This window comes from Oryctolagus cuniculus, chromosome 9 (genome assembly GCF_964237555.1).
Source record: "Oryctolagus cuniculus chromosome 9, mOryCun1.1, whole genome shotgun sequence".
NCBI classification, from domain to species: Eukaryota; Metazoa; Chordata; class Mammalia; order Lagomorpha; family Leporidae; genus Oryctolagus; species Oryctolagus cuniculus.
In genome coordinates, this window is record NC_091440.1 from 125,080,721 (window position 1) to 125,097,521 (window position 16,801).

The window sequence follows — 16,801 nt, forward strand, 5'->3', positions numbered from 1 at the left end:
GGCCGGGCGGGCACCGGGAAGCCCAGAGCTGGGAGAATGCTCGGCGGGCGGCGGCGGCAGAGCGGCCTCCTCCCGCCTGACCGCCCCCACCCCCACCCCACCCCCCCAGCGCCGCCCGGAGCCCCACCCCGGAGCGCGGACCCCGCCGCGCCATGCCCCGGGCCGGGGACGTGGGCGGATCCGCTCGCTCCCTCCCGGCCCGGCTGGCTCCGGCCAGCGCCTCGGATCCTGGAGCGGAGGTCCCCGAGGGCGTGAGGACCGCCCCGGGCAGCTGGCGGCCCCGGGTGCACCCGGCTGGACGCGCGGGCGCCGAGAGCGCCGGGGGCGGCCGGATGAGGAGAAGGCCAAAGGAGCCCGGGGCCGAGGACCGCGGGCGGCGGGGCGCCGGGGCGGAGAGGACGCGGGCCACGGGCCTGTGGGTTTGAGGAGCCCCTAAGCTCGCCTGGCTGCTCGGGGCGCTGCCTGGGAACGCGCCTCCCCAGCCCTTTCCTGGCACGAGCCGAGCGTCTGGGAGAGCAAAGGCGCTTTCGGAATTCGGGTCGAGATTGCGCTTCTCGCTTTCTCGGAATAGCTGGGGGACTCCCGGAGCCCGTCCAGCAAAGCGCGCGCGCAGGATGGAGCCCCTCGCGCCTTGTGACTGGCAGAGGGCCCCGACGCTCCTGGGGGCGCACCGGACCCTTGGCAGCCCGCGACCGACGGGACCCCGAACCACTCTTCTCCGGGCTCCCTGCCGGGCCGTGCCCTCCTCCCAGAGCGTCCCCTGCCGCAGATGCTGGGGCGGACGGCGGCACCCGCGCGTCGCTAGCCGGCAGACGCCGCGGGACTCGCTGTGCGCCGCGGTGCCTCGGCCGCGCCAAGGGGGTTCCTCCCGCGAGGGCGGCTGCGGGCTGCGGGGCAGTGCAGTGTGCCGAGGGGCGGCCGCAGACGCGGCCCCCCCCTCCCCCCAGCCCCGAGCCTTCGGAAGACAGCGTCCAGGCACAGGGTCCTGGTGGCCGGTTTTCCGGTCCCCTGGGAGGGACGTGTGGCTCGGGGGTCGGGGAGATGTTTGTGAAGCGGCTTCCAGCGGACGGCTCTCGCAGGTTGCGGAGCGCGGGTGAAACAGCGCCCTCTCCCCGACCCTCGCTGCCCTGGGTAGGCAGGGAGCGTCTGCGGGTTACTTTGGGTGGTGGGGGCACCTTTTCTCAGAAGTTCTTATCGCCTTTAAACTCCAAACTCTAGAAAACTTGGCTTCCTCCCACTTAAAAAAAAAAAAAAAAGCACGTCTGGGAATTTCCACAACTTCCCTTGAACATTTAAGAATTTCTAAATGTTCGACCTATTTGCATGGCATGAAAAGACAAGGTATTGGCACTTAGAAATGTCACCCTTTGAACTCTAACACTTTGTGATTTACAATAAATATTCTCTCCCGAAAGACGCAAGGGCCTTAATGTAAAGCGTAGATCTGAAGGGGGAAATCTGTAAAAAAAAAAAAAAAAGTAAATCACAAATGAGCTCTTTAATACTTGCAAGTTGTTTAACGTTAAAATGGTAATATTTGCTTCCACAATAAATCAATCCCAGCGTGCTTAGCCAAGTTTCAAACTACCAAGGTTTCAAACATCAACCCTCCTCCAAGAAAAGACTAAAACAAAAATCAGATTGAAAAAATTAAATCACTTAGCTTGTAAATAAAGTCGTTATACTCTCAAAACATCGTAAAGACTGGCATCAATGGGCCGCTTTGATTTGTGTGGCTGTTTCTGCTAATTAAACAAAACCGGCCCCTTCTTTATTCTCTACACACTTTTCTGGTGTCAATGGCAAACCGTCTCCCAGCTATTTTTAGAATTTCCTCTCTTCCACAAAAATAGAAAATATAGACATGGGAGAAATAAATAATATTTATATACTTGGAAGCCCAAAGTGTCCTTGTAATTTATTATTTCACCTTTTTCTGATTTACAGCCTTTTCTCCTCTGGCCAAGGCACGGAGAGCTCCTCGGCCGTCTGCTCCACAAGTGCTGTTTGGTTGTTCGTGAGGAAAGTAACAGCAACTCATCAGGGCATGAAAACCTCCTGCGAAGCCTTAGCTGTGCCCGGTCAAGGGCGTTATTAGAAAGCAGGGACTTGTTTGCAGCTGCCCACTGTTTAGCACCTGCGGTAGATATTTTCTGCAATATATACCCGGAATCCTGACTTTTTGCCTTTGCTGAAAAGGATGTTTTGTGACAGAATAATCTAGCTCCTAATATAACTGAGTAACTTCCATAATACTGAGGACATACCGTAGGCAGGAGGCTTTTTTTTTTTTTTTTTTTTGCTTATAAGAAGAACAAGTGCCAATAAACCTGGCTGTTTGCTTAGGCCTTGCTGTCATGTAAACGTGCATTAGCAAATAGGAGGATTTGCAGGCCAGCCTTTCATCTGAACATTTCCACGTGAAGACAGCTTGGCATTGAGAGAGGTACACCTACACGAATGCCTAACCCATGAGCAAGCCTCGGTCTTCTGACCTCCCAGTCCTGGTAGCACTGTGTCACATCCCAGTTTTCAAAAAGGCTCTTTAAAACGGGAAGCAATTACTCTTCAGTGCGTGCTGAATTTACCTCGCCAAGGATATTTCCTTTGGAAATTAGAAAAAAAATAAGCAAACAAATAAACATCGAAACCCCACATGCATCTCTAGTGCTTTAAACAGCGCACCTGGACGCAAGAATTCAGTTATTGCCAGTGAGCGCCCAGTTTAGGCATTTTCCAATCTGTAGCTGCAAGCTATGTCTCTAAAAGCCCATGGAAGCAAACAGCCAGACTCATGTTTTCCCTTCTCCAGACTTTGCCTGTGCTTAGGGGGAGCAGCTGCACAATCAACTCTAGGAAGGCTCCCGTTTGGTTCCATGAGAACGGGGCTCAGATCACTTGCCTGCCCTGGGACTTGAGAGGGAGCTGTTGCCAGCTCACCTCAAGGGCAGCAAGAAAAAATAAATGAAATAAATCAAATATGCAAAAGGTAGGTTACGCCCTTAAGTCCCAAGGAAGGCTAGGCAAGGGTGTGTTTCATTATTAAGTCTCTGTGTAATTAGATGAGGATAAGACTCTCACAGGGGCTGTAGCCTGTTAACATCTGGAGGAACTGCCTCGGGGAGCAGCACCCAGATATGCATCTGGCCCGTAAGATCCTCCCTGGAAACGTGGGCCTCACACCCTGCCTCAGCCGCCCCGCTTCCTGGGCTTTGTGCTGGCTTTCTCCAGACCAGAAAGCCCGGCAGAGAGGCCCTTTTCCTGGGGGGAGCAGAAGCCAGTGTGGGAGGACGTGGTCTTTTGGGAATGAGTTCTTCAAGGTCACATGCTTGTGCACCTCCCAAGTCCACAGACATCAAAACCAATTTGTGTCCTCTTCCCACCATGCGTGACTGGGCATGTGCATTTGTGTGTGAGTGCACGTGTGTGGGTGTGTGCATCTGTGTGAGTGCACGAGTGTGTGTGTGAGTGCATGAGAGAGAATGTGTAATATTCCGGCCCTGATCTGGGCTGATGCCCACCAGATGTTCTTGGCTGGGGAAAGATCTTACCTCCCTGAAGTAGGCAGCTCTGGACTTGTGCGAGACCCCAGAGAGAGTTTCAAGTCCCACCTGGTTCAAACGACAACCACTGCACCTGAAACCAACCTTGGCTGGTGCACAGAGATCTTTTGGCGCTGGCCCAGCTCCCCTGTGAATGGAACAATCTTTTTAATTTTTTTTTGTAGTTTTTAAAAGTATTGATTAGCATGTAATCCTCCTACCAGACACGGTGTAATATTCCAAAGCTTGCAGACGGTGTAACTGGTCAAATCAGGTGCCCCCACCCTTCCACCATGTGGGAGCCTGCCCGCTCCTCTCCTCCAGGTCTTCATTTGGCATAGAACACATTGCTGTGACCTACAGCGGCCCTGAAGTGCAGCACAGCACCACATGCTGCACCTGTGCCTAACTATCCTTTCTTAGTTTTGAGCCTGGGCTTCCTGGACGGCTCTGTCCCCAGGCCCCAAGGGACCAGCAGGCTCAGAAATGAGGTAGGGAGGGCAGGGGTGAAGCTCTTTGGAACCCCCTGGCCATACAGCACAGAGAGGCCAGACTCTTAGGGCAGGGGTCTTGGGATGGTCATCGCCATCCTCCCCCTCCCCCTCCCCCTCCCTCTCCTCCCCACCTCCTGGGGCAGATTTGCGGTCTTGGGCAACTTGGCAGGCCTGGGAGTTTGTGGGAGGGGTCTCTTGGGCCTTCCATCTCAGAGTTTGAGCTCATCAAACAGGTTTTGCCCAGAGTGGTCGCCCTGAGGCAGGAGGTGGGGGACACAGAGTCCCCGTCCAGCATCCAGCGCCATCTTCTTCCCCGGCTGCGGGGATCCTGCGACCCCAGGACAGGAGCCCCAGGGCGCGGGGCACTTCCTCTCCTCCCTTCTCCCTGCAGGTCAGTTTGTGAAGCAAAAGTGCAGGTGTGGAGTGGTCCATTACGCTCCCCGAATACGGGGGACTCGCCGCCTCCCAGCCACCTCCCCAGTAGGAGCGCACAGCCCTGCGCCCAGTGCCAGTCAATCTGATTTCTTTTAAGGCGACCCGCAAAGCCACGGCGAGATGAAGGGCGGCACCGGAGACCCGACGAAAGTGGGAGGCGCGGGACGGAGTCTCCCCGCCAGCTCCTTCCGTTTGCTTCTTAGACTCCTGTGGCACCATAAGGGGACGGTGACGTGGTCCCGAAGCCCGCCCTGGCTCTGTAGACCTGCTGGCGCGTGTGTTGCGATCTCGGGGGTGTAGCCCGTTGCATACATGGCGTGTGTCCAGGGCACAAAAGGCAGCCTCGCCGGTGGCTCCTCGCACATCCGTAGCGCGAAGCTGGCGAGGGGAAGGCTGAGAGCTGTCCATGGTGGTTATGGCTCCTTGACGTGCGTGCTCGGCCTGTCCCGCCCAGGCGCAGACCCCCCAACCCAGGGCCCGCCGGCCACCCCGGCCGTGTGCGCTGGGCTCCAGGCTGGGCTGTGGGTTTGCACAGAGGCAGAATTCCAGAGCTCCTTCCCTCGGGGTTTTTCCCTGCAGGTGGCTTTTCTCTGTGCGTGCACCTCTGAGTGCTCCTGGTGGTCCCTGTGCTGGGGGGTCCTGCTGCTTGCGTGTGTTCAGAGCGTCCACGCTCTGGCCACTGCGTGCGCACCCTGTGGCATGTCCGCAGAGTGGGAGAAGAGCTGCTGGGACGTGGTCAGGTGCCTCCAGGACCCGGGGCAGCTGCTTTCCCACGGTGGCGGAGCCCTATGTCGCGTTAGTGTTCAGAGAAGTCACTTCATTTTTCATTCTAGCGACTCCTGTCCCCCTGCAGGGTGTCCCCCAGCAGGGTGTGACGGCTACTCTGGGCAAAGGAGGAAGCAAATGAACACTAGGGTTTCCTTGGAGGGCCCATCTCTGGGAGGCACAATTCTGCCCAGTTCTTGTGGTAGATTTTTATAAAGAGCTGGTTTTGGACCTAATTAAGCTCTCGTTTATTGCAAAGGATGCTTTGCCTTTTTAATCATCACTGCATTTTACTCTTCTGTCTTATATTTTCTCCTGGCTGTTTCCCTCTTACCTAATCTTTATTGGCTATCCCCTGAATAAAGAATCATGTTAATGCTGCAAGAGAGTGTAGAATGTTGTAAACACTTAAAACTCTCATTGTGGTCTGGGCTTTTATTCATGGGGCATATTTAGTTAGCAGTACCTATGAGAAATTTTATTTGTTTCTGTATAAGATATCATATTTGGGCTGGCGCCATGGCTCAATAGGCTAATCCTCCTTCTGTGGCCAGCACCCCAGGGTTCTAGTCCCGGTTGGGTTCTAGTCCCAGATTCTGTCCCAGTTGCTCCTCTTCCAGTCCCACTCTCTGCTGTGGCCTGGAAGTGCAGTGGAGGATGGCCCAAGTCCTTGGGCCCCTGCACCTGCATGGGAGACCAGGAGAAGCACCTGTCTCCTGGCTTCAGATCAGCGTGGTGCATGCCACGGGAGCAGCCATTGGGGGGTGAGCCAATGGAAAAGGAAGACCTTTCTCTCTGTCTCTCTCTAACTCTGCCTGTCAAAAAAAAAAAAGATATTATATTTGGAATATGCCACTTGCTGCTTTTACCCATCTTTCTCATCATGGGGTTGCACTTTAAACATAGGTGTGTGTGTGTGTGTGTGTGTGTGTGTACACGCACATGTGTGCATGCACACATAGGCATGTGTACTGATAAACAACTTTGACAATCCCTGATGCTAAACAAAGTATTATGATTCCATGATTTTAAATAACCCCCCTCAGTTTCGGGTTCTAACATAAAAAATAATTGGGGGTGGGAATGTAATATTTCCACATGCTATTCTACAAGTCAGTTAACTTGATATATGTTACTTCATCTCCTTGTATTTATAAAATTTAATTAAATAAGACTTGGACTGGTACTCAGTTCTTTGAAAAGTGTGTTGCAAACCAGCAAGGTGGCACTGTACTGTTGTTATTTGCCATTTGGATGTTTAATTCTATGAGTTCTTTGGTCGCTGGCCCTCCCCATGCATCTCTTTCCTCTCCTTTCTTTGAAAGAAGAGAGAAATAAGCAAATTTCATTCCCTTGTCCTTGCTGTGCTTTCTTTCTTTCTGTTTTTCCTTTTAATCTCTTACAGCTTATTTAAAAAATATACAACTTGTTGATAGATCTTGTTTTAAGATTTGAGCCATTACATTTTATACGCAGTAATCCATCCCACCAGCAGCTCTGTTAAAGCTCTGACTGTTCTGTTACCTGCTTTGAAGAGGAAAGCATTCAGTTGGTGGAATTGTCCATGAGCTTAAAAGCAAGCTAACAAACCCTCATCAGTCTTGGCTGTGTGTTCTGCTCACCTGTGCAAGGTGCCGACCCTGCAAGGAGCCCACAGTAGGGCTTCTGAAGGTGTTTGTGGAATTAAATTGATTTGTGGTTCTTTGTGCCTCCCTCCTCACTTTTGAGAGATGAAAGGACATACTAAGTTATTTTAGACCTGTTTCCCCAAATTCATACATAAAATCTTTGATCTGTTGCTGGGAATCTTTCATAAGCATATTCTTTTTTAAAATTTATGGTAGATTTGGAGTATCCCCCTTCATTTCACTTGTACGTCTCTCCCCAAGAACCAGTCAGTGAAGCAGGGAGAGAGAAATGTGTGTGTGGGGTAGGACTGTGGTATATTGAAATCAATCAGTATTTGGGACTACTTATGCAAAGAAAATATGAACTGACCTTAACAGAATTTTGATTGTACTTTTCTCTCTCATTCTCATCTTGCTAAGCTGTTACTGATATAGGTAACTGCCAAGGCACTTTTGATCACTTAACAAAAAAAAAAAAAAAATGGAAGCTACTTGTTGTGGAAAGGCTAAAACATTTTTTTGTTCTATAAACAGAGGTCACAGTCTCTGTAAAGCTACAAAAACATATACACCTATAGCAGTTAAATTGCTCTGAAGACCTCGATGGCCTTAAGTGAAGCAGGAACTCAAGTGTGGTTGATATGGCTCCAAAAACCCATGCCTTGAAAAGGGTTTCATTGTCAAGGTGCACTAGGATGTACTTTGGGTCTTTAATATGCAGTCTGGGCATCACTACTACCTGTTTCCCTCATCTCCTTCCAACCCCTGTGTGGCCAAACCAAGGAGACTCAGGATCAAGGGAAGTCTGAGGATTTGCAAGGAACGGGCTCTGTGTAAGTACAGTGAGTACAGATCTTGAAGATCTTCCCCAGATTTCCAAACAGTTGAGAAGGTTCGCTAAGTACTGCCGAGGTCTCCAGGTCTATTGCTGGGGCTGCTGACATAATTAATGAGTTCATTCAGAGTCTGAAAGAAGGTACTTATATTCCCTCTGGCATGGGCAGGCCAAGTTCATGTCCAAACTCTAATACCTCAGGTTGATTATAGTTAACAAGACTGTTAGTTTTCTGCGGCTGGCACTGTGGCATAGCAGGTAAAGCTGCTGCCTGCAGTGCAGGCATCCCATATTAGTGTCAGTTCAAGTCCCAGCTGCTCCACTTCCGATCCAGCTCTCTGCTATGGCCTGGGAAAGTAGAGGAAGATGGCCCAAGTCCTTGGGCCCCTGCATCCACATGGGAGACCTGGAGGAAGCACCTGGCTCCTGGTTTTGGATCAGCACAGCTCTGGCTACTGCAGCCATCTGGGGAGTGAATCAGTGGATGGAAAACCCCTCTCTCTCCCTCTCCCTCCCTACCTCCCCTACCCCGCTCTGCCTTACAAATAAATAAATAAATCTTTTTAAAAAAAGACCATGGATTCTCTTGTTGCATACCCAAAACATAGAAGCCAAATATTCTATTAGGCTATGATACTGCCCAGCCTTGAGGGAATTGACACATCCTAAATATATAAATAGCCACTATCATGTAAAGATCCAAAGAATTATGTTTGGATCAGAGAGTCAGTAATTCTAGGTCAAGTTGGTAAACTAAAAGAATACCCCCCAACCTCCCCCCCCCAACACACTGCAAACTATTTAAAAATCATGATTTTCCGCTCAAACCTCCTGTGCAAAAAATCTTATGCTACAAAGTAAATGGCAATCCTTGAAAATTAATTATGGTACTGAAAAGACTTCAATAACATTTCTGCTAAAAATAAACTGGAGGCAGAGTGGTGCCCTGGATTTCTGGTTACTTCCATCTGGTTTATATTTTGGAGAGTGGCATTTGATTCTTGGAGAATTCATTCACAGTTATCACAGGTTCACTTTCCTGTTCTCCAGTGGGAGCACTTGTCTGGATGTTCCCCAGATTTTTCATCTGAGTTCTGGACTTTTCTCCACTAGGAGATGTGGGAAAGGAGAATGAAAAAGACATCAGGTCTAATTCCAGTCAAACTTGAACCTGAACATCTTTCAGCACCTGACTTTCCCAGAATCCAGTGGCAAATAGCAAGGCAGAAGTCTCTGTCTTTTAGACCTTTGTAAAATGAGGGAGTAAAGAAAAAAGGGAAGGGAGGGGAAGAACAGAGGGAAGGAAGGAGGAGAAAGGAAGAAAAGAGGATGGAAGAGAGAAGAGAGCAGAGAGGGCTTATTTGCTGATGGACCCCCTCTTCTCTGCCCTGACCTCGGCCCTTCCCCAACATACTTTTCGGTGCCTTTAACATAAAGGAAGGTATCTTTCTTTCTTACCACCTTCAATTTCAGTTCTTTCTTGAGGACAAGTTGAGTTGTACTGGCTGCTGGTTGAAAACAATCTCTTAAATTCCTTCACACACGTAAGGAGGGGAGGGCCAGATGTCATGTGGAACATTGCACTTGCTGATCTGAGCGTGTGCAGACCAGTGTGACTCTGGCTCATAAGCCATCCTCTCTAATATCTTTTCATCACCAACCAAAACCTCCTCATTGTTCTGCTTTGGCTGAGCAATGCCTGACCCCCTTTGGAGATGACTGTTCTATCTAAAGATCCTGTCTAGATGATGACAAAAATCTCACAAAGGCTATTTTTTTTTTACCTACTGCATGATTTTTCTGAATTTCAATTCTGTTAGTGTCCTAGGAATCCAGTCCCCAAAAACATGCCAGATGCCTTCTACATTCAATAAGAATAATTACAATCATCAAGGTCATGTACCTAACATTGTGAAGACTTCAAAAGTGGACATGATTTCATTTGCAACAGGTTGCTGCCTTACTGTTTCTGATGATGAGAATTGAGTCCCAAAACTGGAACCTACCTTCAGCTCTGTGTGGCCCTCCACTGTCTCTTTAAGTTGGAGGCAGCTCCAGGCTGCATGGATCTGTTGGAGTTGCTTTGGCTGATAGACTGCTAGGCATCCAAAGTTGTCTCTCACTTATCCATATGGGTTCCTGGACGCTGTGCACTCCAGTGAAGAGGTGGACAAGAACTAGTCATTGATCAAAGCTTGCTGATTTGCTGGGCGCCTCCACTGGGAAGCACAGCCTGGGGTGTTCTACCTCTACCAAGCAAATGGGAAACAGTATCTTCTCTTTGGCTGATTTCATGATCTTACTCCCATGCTACAAAGATAGCCTGAGAATCAACTTTATCCCAGAGTTTCTGTCAACATTTTTCGAGAGTTTTCTTTACATCAAGTTATATTCTTGGAACTTTAAAGAAAGCCACATGCTTATTGTTATAACAATCCATGAGAGACATTGCTGAAAAATAATGTCAGATGAAATATGATGCTCTTTTAAAATATCCTGTGTAATAAATTAGGTTTGACTAGAAAAAAACTGTTTTTGTCATCAAAGGCAAGTCCTACTTTTATCCCTGTGTGCATTCATTTTGCCTCCCAAATCAACACAGTTCTAGCAGGCTTTGTTATCAGATAAGGTAGCTGGAGTGGAGAATATTATTTTACCACACCGTATTTTGCTAATGAGGAAGACAGACTGTTGTCCGTTAGGTGGTACCATCATAGCTGGATCATTCATCAACCAAAGTCTTATGTGTCTTGAACTTGTCTTTTTGTCCCCACAGTCAGTGAATACATTTTTTTTTGTCTTGGGGGATGAGTTGGGCAGGACAGTGTCATACCTGAATCAGTTCCCCACTCCTTTCCCTGAGTGCCACATTCAATTGTATCAGAAAGCCTATGAACGCATTTTTAGTCAATTTTTTAAAAAACCGCATTTTCCCCTCAAATAACCCATTATAACTGCGGTTTAAATACTATATTTTCCTTAAAGTAGCTTTTAGCAATGTCCTTCCACTTGATTATGGTGTATGAGTTTGATACATTTGCTACCCTGATTCAGAGAAACAAAAAATTACATTAAAAATACAAAATAAATCTTATGTTACATCCCATCTCTTAGAATTCTATAGATGAATCTTCCCTTGGGGTTTCAGGCATCTGCAAATGTGTGAAATCTTACTACTGAATTCTTTCCAATTCCACCCCATAGTTAAAACCTCAAATGCAGGCAACGTCACACTGCCTGCTAGAAACGCATCCTTGGAAAGGACTTGAAAATCACAGTTGCTGTCTTGCTCACTCGTCACAGATCTTGGCCTGGAGTTCCTGGCAGGAAGAGTGTTTGAATGGGGCCCATCTCAAGCTCTAATAGAAGCTGTTGGAAAAATAAAAGTTGGCAACGTTTTCCGGCAAAGGGCCAAGAGTAGTGGAAGCTACTTTTATCTTGTTAAGTGGAGATAATAGAACAGTGTGACCTTAAGTATCGCTTGTAAAGGAGACCAGCAGGCCACCCTATGTTTAACGAGGTGTCACACTGGGTTTAGAGGATGGCGTTCCAATGACAGGGGCTTCAGTGGGTATAAAAATAGCAGAAACTGGGGGAATGCTGAAGGCTGTCACAGCTACCACAGGAGAATATTCCCTGGTGAAACCCAGATGGTCATCAGCACATTGTACTTTGCAAGTCTCCTTGGGACTATTGCTCATTCATTAAATTCTCCCAAACGGTCCTCGAAGAAGCATCATCATCTTCCATCGTGCTGAAGAGAGACTGAGAGTGAGACAAAGCCACAGGCTTTATAAGGAGAAAGCATCTGCATTGCAACCTGCTAGCTTCCAGGTTGTGCTCTATTTGTTGAGGTCATGGATGTATATTGGCAATGTAAGCAGTAGAAGGAGCGAGTCAAGGGCCTGAATTTTGGTCTTGGCTTTTCTATTTACCTGTCGGTTCTATGAAGTTCAAAAAGACGAAGAAACAGTCTGGATTTACTCTTCCATAAAATGAAGAAATTGTTGATACATACGGCACAGGGCTATCCTAATGATCAAATGAAATAGCACAGGTACAGTTCCTTTATGAGCTGTCAACCCTATTGAAATATTTAATTGAATGCATATATTCTGTTTGACCATTATTCTCTGTAGACTGTAGAGATCTTAATCTAAATTACTCCCTCCTCAGGCATTCAGATTAGCATCTGATAACTCATTGGGATAATTAGACGATGAAAATGACCTGAAGAGTAATAATTTGTGTTTGGCTTTTGACTCTTAATATTTTCCTTCCTTTATCTGATAAATATTAGCATTGTGTAAGTCAGTTCAGGAAGTACCTTCCTTCCTGATTCCCATCATGAATGCCACACTGAATTTCTTTTAAATCAGGGGTAGCTAATTGATTTGGAGCTGGGCTTTGTCTTTTTCAATGGCCATGGCTATCTCTGCATCTTTGGACAGTGATTTCAGCTGCACTATTGTAATCCCTGTGGCATCCCATGAGTCAGCACCGATCAGTTTAGGGGAGAGTCAGTTTGACCCTTTGGGTAACTGTGGTATCTCTGGATTTCTCAGATGTAACAACAAACTTTGAGCTGGAGTCAACACAGCTGTGGTTCACTCCCCAAATACTACAACAGCTAGGGCTGGTGAGGCTGAAGCTAGGACCCTGTAAATCTCTTCCACTTGGGTTGCAGAGACCCACATTCTTGAGCCATCATCTGCTGCCTTCCAGGTATGCATTAGCAGAAAGCTGAACTGGAAGCAGAGGAGCCTGGACTCAAAGCAGGTACTCTGATGTGGGATGTGTTGTCCCAAGCAGCATCTTAACTTCTCTGCCATATGCCCACTCCTCAGCCCACCAGTTCTTAGGTATGAGGACCCATCCGGTTGGGAGCAGCTGTAGGGATATGGAAGATGGAGATCTGATCAAGGTCTGATCCAGATAGATCCTGTCTAGCTTAGCAACTTTAATTTTGTCTCACCTCAGCTCACTCTATGACTGTTGAGAACATTAGAATTCCAGGTTGAAAAATCTCTGCTTTTGTGTAACATTTGTGGAAAGTATCTGAAGTCAAAGAACGTCTGTTAATACATGCAAGTTAGATATGGCCACGCCTAGGTTTACATTAGGCCTGGAAAAGATGATGAATAATTCAACTCATTCTTCTTGAAGGATCTCTCATGGGATATGATAGACGTAGTTCCTTGAGAGATGTATATATGGAAGATAGGCTTCCATAAAGTCATTAATTCTTCCTTGTCACTCCTTCTCACAATAAATAAAACATGAATCAGAAGAATATATTGAATAAAAATAATCTGTCCCTCTGTAGTTATCATTTCTTTAGGGGAGAAAGAAAGGCTATATAAAGACTCTTAGCTCCTTAAAATGACTGTGGTCTACTGAATATGAAAATGCTTTAGAGAGATTTCTTAGTAGACACTGTTACCTAACATATTTTCTCACACCTCTTTCCTTCCTCCTAAGAGGACCTTGATTTTGTTCAGGCGTCCATCCCCGTCTATGTGACTATCCAGCCCTTGGCCTCTGGGATGAGTTGGAATCAATCATGGTGCTCCCATGCCCTGATGGTGGTTGGTTTGGCAAAGGTGGGAGATCTGAATCTGCCCAATGATCTGAAGAGGAGGGATGATGGGAGATTCTGGGTAGGTTTGAGTGTCTCCCAAATGTCCATTGTGTTTTGTGCTTGGCCCCCAAGTTGGTGGAATTGAAAGGTGGGGGTACCTGTAGGAGGTGGGACCTAGTGAGAGGTACTTAGGTCTGTGGGGGCGTGAGGCAGTTCTCTTGAGGGGCTTGTTGCAAAAGGAACATGCCTAACTCTTCCTCCTCCTCTCTCTGCTTCCTGTTGGAGACATGATCACAGGCTCTGATGTGTGTTTCTATCATTGCCTCTCATCATTGGCCATCTGCCTTGGGGCCCTCACCAGAACTGAGCTGATGTGGGTGCCATGCCCTTGAAGTCCCAAAACTGTGAGCTAAGTAAACCTCTTTTCTTCGTAAAGGTCTCAGGTGTATGATTATAGTAATGAAGAGCTGAGCTGACTAGTCAAAAGTTCTTTGTTCCTAAGAAACACAGAGTGACGTTTCTTGTTCCTGTAGACACAGCTGTACCTGGGTATGGAGCTCTTACCTGAGACTCATCCTAACACACACAGGAAGGCAGAGCCATGAGCACCTTAAAGAAGCAGAGCCAAGGCTGCTTATTCAATATCTGGAGGCTGACCTAACTATGACATTCTTGTTATATGAGACAATAAATGTTTTAAATATTAAGGCACTATGAATTGAGTTTTGTGTGATTTGCAGCTAAGAAATCTATAATAGGTATAGTTACTAAGCAGTTAACCAGAGGATACAAAGCTGTCACTGGTGTTCTGTAGTCTTCACCTTTGCTTATACTGAAAGATCATTTTGCACCCAGTGGCCATGAGATGACGCAGAAGTGAATGCCAGTATCAATCTGATTGAAGCTCAGGGTATACTTTGATATGGACAACTCAGAAAACTTAGCCTTTAGCTGGTGGGAGCATTGATGTGTTCCCGAAGGAAGAACTGGGGTTAGTTGTTCTGGGAGACTTCAGAGGGATGATGTGTATGAGAATTTAAGTTTTAAAGTGCCTTCCTTGCTGTAAGAAAGTGAAAGTCCAAATTAGCTAAAATTATACCTTTTGTTCCTCCCTTCAGAGACTACCTATTATAACCCCCTCAGTAAAGTACTTTGAATATGTATTATAGTCTTTATGTGGTAGGCTGTAGAGTAGTCAGCCAGGAAGAGAGGTATTTACTTCATTACATGGTCTTGTGGTCACCACTAATCAATTTTTTTGCTGGATGAACTATAACGTACCATTGTAATGAAAGTGACCTGGGAGTCACTGGGAAGGCCCCTTGCTCCCTCTACAACGTTCATCTCTGTAATTGGACAGCATGTCAAGCAGCAGCTGGTCAGGTGGTGGCCTCATGTAGCTGTCATTGCCTGTTCACATGCATCAGCACCCATAGGAACAGCTCCCATTGCTTGGCAGGAATTCTGAGTGCTGATAGCCAAGGGCTCTTTGAATACGTGCTGCATCCCTCACTGTCTTCATGGCCCAGAGGGTAGCAGCGGATGCCAAAACATGGATGTGGTTGATTCTAAGAGTCATTCGGAAAGGTCAGACTCGGAATGTGAACAACTTAACCCCTATGTTATAGGCTAGAAACCTATGTCTATAGCCTAGCAGAGTTTTATAAAAATAAGTATGCCATAAAAATTCCAACACATTGTAGCATTGCTTTAGTGACAGTATTAAGAATCCTTTTAGAGGTACGTGGATAACAGAGCCCCTTTGGCAGATAACTTCTCGAATTCAGTGAAAGGTGGGAGACAAGAAGCTCGGATCACATTGTCACTGGAGAACCAGATGCTGCTTTTGCTGTTCTACCAGGAAGAGTCCTCATTGTCTCAAGTGGGTGCTCCTGACTCAGGCACGCGACTGCTCCCCGGCTATAAAGGGATTTGGAGATGTGACTTCTAGTTTCGATAAGGAGATCGTATTTGAGATGGACTTCAGAAGTTGGGTTCCATTTTTAACAAGTAGAGATGTGTGGGGAAGGTGTTCTTAGCCAATTGCTTATGCTCAGGGACAAGGAGAAAGTGTGCCATCCTTATGGGAATTATAAGAAAGGTGCCTTGGAGCTCGAGGGTGGGAGAGTTCAGGCTTAGGAGTTTGTGTGTATTTCCAGGCTCATATGGAACCACCAGGCATGGGAGAGTAGAAGATTCCATGAGAGCTTTCATCTTAGATAAGCCATGGACTCCAGCAGAGACATCCAGAAAGACAGAATTGGTTTAACAATACTTCTGGGAAGTTAGAAGAGATCTCCATTCAAACTGATTTTTTTCACAAATATGTTTTTCTAGGATACTAAATATATATCTAATTAGATACCTCAGCTCCTGGGAAAATTTCTTTATAAAATGCTCATACTGTGTGATTGTTTTCTAAAACAGTCATTGTGGGATTTGGTAGGGCTGTGGATTCTATCTTTTATGAACTCCCCTATCCTTTCTTCTGCCCTCTAGCAAGAGAATTTGAGGTGGTTTGAGGTTTGGAAGCCAGGTTGAAAGACGCATGCTCAGACATGCCAGTCTTCAATAACTGAATGGATGTTGACATAATGCTTTCTTCCTTCTCTCTTTGTTCTTTTCTCTTCTTGGCTTTCAAACCATAATTCTTATTTCATGATAAAACTAAGTGAAGTGATAAAAGCTAAGCCAAGTTGCACTGCGATGGGAATGGATGCAGGTAAGAGTTACATCTGAACTGGAAAGACGTGAGCCCAATCACTGATGTAAGACAGAAGAGCTATGGACACGCTCAATACCAGCTTAGTGCTTTACAACGAGTGCACTGAGAAACGATGAATTGTACAATTTTTTTTTAAAAAAAGATTTACTTTATCTATTTGAAGAAGTTAGAGAGAGAGGTATAGACAGAAAGACAGAGAGAGGTCGTCTATCAGCTGGTTCACTCCCCAAATGGCTACAATGGCTGGAGCTGGGCTGATCTGGAACCAGGAGCCAGGAGCTTCTTCCAGGTCTCCCACATGGGTGCAGGGGCCCAAGCACTTGAGCCATCCTCTGCTGCTTTCTCAGGAGCATTAGCAGGGAACTAGATTGGAAGTGGAGCAGCCGGGACTCAAACTGGAGACCATCTGGGATGCCAGCACTGCAGGCCAGCACTTTAACCCGCTGCACCACAGCACACCGTGAATTACATGATTTTTATTAGCAACAAATCAAGTGGTTTTCACTGCTGTAGCTATTCGTGATTTGTGTTAATACTTTCAAAAAATAAGTCACTATCCATACTGAATGTCTCTGTTCTCTAGCTTTGCTGTGACTTGCAATGGCTGTTGCTGTTTGCAAATGGCATGTTAGTTTCATGATCTTCATATTTCTTTTTGTTTCTAGGGTCACTTATTGTTATCAGTTAGCTTTTTCCTGTAGACATATCATAAAAAAATAGTGGCTGAAAACTACAACCCTTGGGGCTGGCGCTGTGGCGTAGTGGGTAAAGCCACTTCCTGTGATGCCGGCATCCC